This window comes from Symphodus melops, assembly GCF_947650265.1.
Source record: "Symphodus melops genome assembly, chromosome: 13".
Taxonomy (NCBI): Eukaryota; Metazoa; Chordata; class Actinopteri; order Labriformes; family Labridae; genus Symphodus; species Symphodus melops.
The window spans coordinates 108,133-115,000 of NC_136703.1; positions in this window are offsets into that span (position 1 = coordinate 108,133).

The following is a 6,868-nucleotide window of genomic DNA, read 5'->3' on the forward strand; positions in this document are numbered from 1 at the left end:
TTGGGTAATCACAAACACATAGTCATTAAGCCAGCAGATAAGGGGGGCCAAATAGTTATTCAGGATAGGGACAATTACATTTTAGAAGCACATAGACAGTTAAATAACAACACATATTACCAACTACTGACACACCCACTACAATTAGAGACACAGACACTAGTTAGAAAGATTACAGAAACACTCTACAGACAAAAATTCATCAATTTCAAACAGAAACAATATCTGGACGGTCCCAGTGAGCCCAGGCCCCGCCTCTTCTACCTGCTCCCCAAGATCCATAAGCCTCCTGACACCTGGACGGTCCCCTCGGTGGTTCCGGTCGGCCGCCCCATTGTCAGCGACTGCAACTCCGAAACATACACCATCACAGAATACATCGACCACTTCATCAATCCACTTTCCAAACTGCACCCCAGCTACATCAAGGACACCTACCATTTTGTTAATAAAATAAAACACCTTCAGGTACCCGGTCACACCTTCCTGTTTTCCATAGATATAGATTCCCTTTACACAAACATAGAAACTCCACTTGGTTTAGCTGCAATAAAACATCTCTTCAACAAACACCCAGACCCATCCAGACCCGACAGCCACCTCCTACAACTCCTGCACATCACCCTCACCCGCAACGACTTCACTTTTAATAATCAGCACTACCTCCAGCTGTGCGGTTGTGCGATGGGCCGGAAATATGCGCCAGCCTACGCAGACATTTATCTGGCCCACTGGGAGGAAACGGCCTTCGCCACACTCACCACCAAACCCCTCCTGTATTTCCGGTACCTGGACGACATCTTCGGCCTCTGGGACGGCACACATCAGGATTTCACCACCTTCCTGGACACCCTCAACACACACCACCCCAAAATAACACTGAAACACAACATTTCCACATCTGCAATAGAATTCTTGGACACCTGTGTCTTCTTCCGTGCCTCTAGTGACCAGTCCAAAACACTGGCCACCAAAGTACATTTCAAAGACACGGACCGCCACGCACTCCTCCACAAGTCCAGTTATCACCCCAGGCACACGTACAGAGGTCTGATAAAATCCCAGCTGATACGCTTCCGCAGAATCTGCACCTTCCCGGAGCATGTGGAGGAGGCCACCAGCACCCTCTTTAGTGCGCTGAGGCCCAGGGGTTACTCGAGACGCTTCCTCAGAACCATCAAGGCGGAGGTTGGCCGGACCTTTCAGGATAGATATAACAATCCCAGCGCCCGGCCGCCCGGTCCTACTCTCGTCCCCTTAGTAACCACTTATTCAGAGAACTTAAAGAGGTTAATTTCAACTCTCAGGTCTAATTTTGAGGGGGCGAGGGAGGGCTGTGACGTGCTGGGCGACTGCCGGCTGATCTCCGCCCATCGCAGGAACAAAAACTTGAAAGACTTTCTGGTTCATACAGATTTTAATAAAAATAACCAAGACAGGGAAGCGTCTCGAGGCTCGGACATTGGTTTTATCCGTCTCCCCCACATTTTTAACCCCCATGCCAGAGTCGGTATCAACCCGTGGCAGGCCTTAAAACCCACAACAACTAATGCAGTATATGCCATAAGATGTAAGGCCTGCCACAGACTCTATGTGGGGGAGACTAGAAACGACATCACCGCGCGCATTAGACAGCATTTTTATCATATTAATAGCGGGAATGGCACCACTGTCTTGTATGCACATTTTAAACTCCACGGCCAACACAATGTGCAGAGCATGGGCCTGGAGAGCAACAGGGACTGGACCACTGTCCAGAGACGAGCGGCGGAAAGGAAATGGATCCACCTCTTAAAAACAATAGAACCTACCGGTCTTAATGAGAAATATTAGGGTGGATCCATTTCCTTCTTTTTTAATATAGCTTTTAGTGGGTTTTAGAAAATACTGACCCCCTGACCTCCCGGGGCCTCTCTTACAGGTTTTAACAGGCCGACCCTCTGCGGGCCGGGCTACCCTCCTTCTTTTAATCTTTAGCTTTTATTTTTCAAATATTGATTTTATAGCCCACTCCTCCTCTATGGGATCTTAATTTATTTATGTTTTACCTTAAATTGTCTTATGCATGTTTTAAACCCCCCCCCCCCCCCCTTTTAATTATGTCTATTTATTGAAACATTTTCCCTTTTTTTTAAAAAATGTATCCAGCACTTATTGCATGTATGTTTGTTTAGCACTTTTAGATCCCTATGAGGAGACTCTGGACCCTTTAAAATCTTATTTTAGCCGACTTTTGATTTCTAAATTAGATTATTTATCTTTTAAATTAATTTATGAGGTAGAACCTGCCTGCGGAGGGCGCGCCTCGAAACACTTTTTAACAAATAACAAAAACCTTTTTTAAAGACACCTTGCCCTGTTTTATGACATTTTATTGGACCTCTCCTTGTCTTATACTTGTTTACTTTCTTATCCTCTTTTAACTTAATCAACAAAGATCCTATTATTTTATGAACTGCATTAAGATGTTTTAACAAGTGTAAATAAAGATGTATATATGTTTCTACAATTTTACTAACCCATGTATTTTTATGAGTGTGGTTTTAATGTGAATTTAAGCACTTATTTTATTTATGCACTTTTTTACATTTATTAACTAACCTTTTATCAATTTTAACACTTATTCTTTTATTTTGTAGATACATTTATACTTAACTTTCGCCAGGCCTTTTAATTCAGTTCAGGGCACTTATAAATAGGATCTTTATTTTATCTGTTTTAAATTATGTATTTTATTTATTTAGCTTTTAATTTTCTCTTTCTTAATTTCTAGGACAATGAAAGTCATTCAGCTCCTTGGTGTTTTTATCGGAGGCCCTGGGACGGGGTAGGTTTTAGCCAGCTACAGAGCTCCGCCGACCTCTCCTGCGCGGTGGTCCGGTTACCTTTTTAATTAAAACCAAATTTTAGAGTGTCTTAAGAGGGTCTTAATGAAAACCTTTTGGTTTTTAAGGAGGGTTTTAATTGCAAAGTTTTAATTACTTATTAAAACCGTTGGTCCCCCCGAGAGCCCGTGCCCCCCGTAGCGTCCTCCAGAGGACGCTGCGCTTTTACCCAGACCTAACCCTAACCCCACCCTAACCCCTAACCCCTAACCCTAACCCCTAACCCCTAACCCTAACCCGATCCCAAACCCCAACCCTAACCCTAACCCTAACCCCTAACCCCCTAACCCTAACCCTAAACCCTAACCCTAACCCTAACCCTAACCCTGGTCCCTCTTTTACCCCTAACCCTAACCCTATCCCTAACCCTAACCCTGACCCTAACCCTAACTACCCCCTTCTTTTAACTTTAGCTTTTTACCTTTCACATATGGATTTTATAGCCCACTCCTCCTCTATGGGATCTTAGTTTATTTATGGTTTACTTTTAATATGTCTTATGCATGTTTAAACCCCCCCCTCTTTTCCTCCCCCCCCCTTTTTTTACATTATGTCTATTTATTGATCTTTAAATGTATCCAGCACTTTTTGCATGTTGTTTTAGCACTTTTAGACCCATATGAGGAGGCTCTGGACCCTTTAAAATCTCATTTTAGCTTACTTTTGATTTCTAAATCATATAATTTAATTTTAAAATTAATTTATGAGGTAGAACCTGCCTGCGAAGGGCGCGCCTCAAAACACTTTTAAACAAATAGCAAATACCTTTTAAACGACACCTTGCCCTGTTTTAGGACATTTTATTGGACCCCCCGATTGGACTTATTTACTTTCTTATCCTTTTAAATTTCCAAAGTTTACAAAAAAATTACATAGGGTTAGGGTTAGGGTTCTCAAACTGATCTCACCTCAATGCTCACTCACCCATTTTAGAATGAGAGCTCAAGACAATCACAAAGAGAGAGACAGGCAGTAATAAAAGACAGTTAACATGTCAACAGTCTCAGAGGGGGACAGAGGTTTAGCAGTTTCACTTGTTATTCTGGGCTTAGAGCCAAAGAGGGAATTTTATTTTGTGACTTCGATGAAAGAAAACGAGCTGAAGCGTCCAGACATCCATTTACTGAAGGATTAGCTCCCAGCTCCCGACATGAAGTCTGTTTTTCTTTCCCTTCTGCTCATTTCCTTAAATTTTTCCCAAACCCCTGCCTTAAAGAGGGAAAGGATGGAGGAAAGGAAACAGGAAAGGGGACATGAAGTGAATGGGAGTAGATGTTTTTATTTCTTGTGTGACATACATGACTCACCACCATCTACAATAACCCACTCTTTGTGAACTGAGATACCTGTGCTGTAAGTGTGTGACTGTTGGGTTATTATACAAATGTTCTTAAATAATCACCTATTATACAGTGATATTATTTTCATATTAAAGGGTGAAGAAATGACATTTCTATTGTTTTATTTTCAATGCTTCCACATTAGATAGAGCTGGTGTGATAAAGGACAGAGTCTATTCCCATGTTTTATTAACGTCTGTATTTAGCCACCTGCAGCAGAATCAAAAGGTTTATCTGAAAGTCGTCTTAATTTATTTAAAGTGAACAAAAACCAGATGAAATTACAAACAAGCCGTTTCACTTCACGCCTCATCACCTTCACGTCTTACTAACAACATGTCGTTTCCAGAAAAGTTTTGGAAAGAAGCCAATCTGGAAACTCCTGGAATGCTGAACAACTGTGAGAGAACATTATGTTCCCAAAATGCTGACCTGCTAGTGGTACCTACAGTCTCTAAATGTACTACAGGAGGTAGAGTCTGCAGTTATCAGACCTGCTGGTACCTACAGTCTCTAAATGTACTACAGGAGGTAGAGTCTGCAGTTATCAGACCTGCTGGTACCTACAGTCTCTAAACTACAGGCGGTAGAGTCTGCAGTTATCAGACCTGCTGGTACCTACAGTCTCTAAATGTACTACAGGAGGTAGAGTCTGCAGTTATCAGACCTGCTGGTACCTACAGTCTCTAAATGTACTACAGGAGGTAGAGTCTGCAGTTATCAGACCTGCTGGTACCTACAGTCTCTAAATGTACTACAGGAGGTAGAGTCTGCAGTTATCAGACCTGCTGGTACCTACAGTCTCTAAACTACAGGAGGTAGAGTCTGCAGTTATCAGACCTGCTGGTACCTACAGTCTCTAAACTACAGGAGGTAGAGTCTGCAGTTATCAGACCTGCTGGTACCTACAGTCTCTAAACTACAGGAGGTAGAGTCTGCACTTATCAGACCTGCTGGTACCTACAGTCTCTAAATGTCCTACAGGAGGTAGAGTCTGCAGTTATCAGACCTGCTGGTACCTACAGTCTCTAAATGTACTACAGGAGGTAGAGTCTGCAGTTATCAGACCTGCTGGTACCTACAGTCTCTAAACTACAGGAGGTAGAGTCTGCAGTTATCAGACCTGCTGGTACCTCCAGTCTCTAAATGGACTACAGGAGGTAGAGTCTGCAGTTATCAGACCTGCTGGTACCTACAGTCTCTAAATGTACTACAGGAGGTAGAGTCTGCAGTTATTAAAAACCATATGAAACATTTAAGAGCATACTTAAGTATATTAACCAGGACAAACAAAACCAACTGATTTCTGTTCTCCACATTACAAAGAGGGAAAACTAACAACCAATAATTAACTTTTCACCAGCTTTTACGGACCTAGACCAGTCAGCCGAGAGTATTATGTAAAGCTAACTAGCTAGTGCTTACTGTAGCAATAGCTTATAAATTAACTGAAGACGACTTTGAAGCAAAAACATTTGATTTTAAAATGTTGATGATAGTTGTTTGGAGCAGAAGAACATAATTTGGCACAGATACTCCAACCTCATCGCTCCTTCCACTTTAAGTATCTGCATAAAAAATAGAGAAGCAATAAGATGAGAACTTAAAGCCTCAGTCAGAGCTAAACGTTGGGCAGAGTGCAGTATTGGTGCAGGTCAGAGCTGTCAATGAGAGAGCAGAGGGAGTGACTGGGAATCTTGCTACTCAAATAGATTGCCAACTGGAAAGAAATGTGGTCAGGGGATTCAGGAGAATGACACCTGTCAGGTGTGAACCCAGTGCAGCTCCAGTTGTCTGCCTGAATGAGGGTTCAGGTGTCACCTCAACTTTACAACAACATTCTGATCTGATATTTCTTCAGTAAAACACTGGGATTTTTTATAAAGTGATTTTTACTTCATTCATTTTGGTAAATACAAAGCAGCACCATCAAATAGTAACATTCATTTATTTGGAATTCATATATTTTGTATGAATAACTACATAACTAATAATTGCATTTTTTTTTTTCAGAACACCTAAAACAGAATTAGATTCAGGTATCATGACGATAAAAGTTAAAAATGCATAAAAATGGTATAGATGAGAAAATATACCACATATACCACAGGTGTGCACTCAGGTATAAATACAGCCATCTGTGCACAGAGGGAGTCACACAGAATGGATTAACGTTGGACCTTTGTAGTTTTTTATCTCCTTTTGGATGTCTCTAGAAAACATTTGTGATGAAATGAAAAGATACAAATAAAGATTAACGGATTTTAACAGGCGTTCACACAGAGGGTCAAACAGGTATTAACAAAAGTGTTTTTAAAGGACGTCATACAGCTATACAGGTGCTCACACAGGTATTATTACTGGTAGTCACACAGGTTATTATAGAAATATTGTTACAGGAAGTCAAACAGAAAGAACTATGCATTATTACAGCTGGACACACAAGTGGAGCCCAACGTCATAGGTGTTTGTGTGACTGTCTCATGTTGGGTTAATGTCTCAGTTTATACATGTACAGGTGTTTTTATACATGCAGAGAATCAACCTTTTTTTCTTATTAATGAAATTTTGACATTGCTGATTTTTTTCCCCATAATATTTTGCATATAAGCAACTTTACAAATAACAAAGATTCAAGCTCAC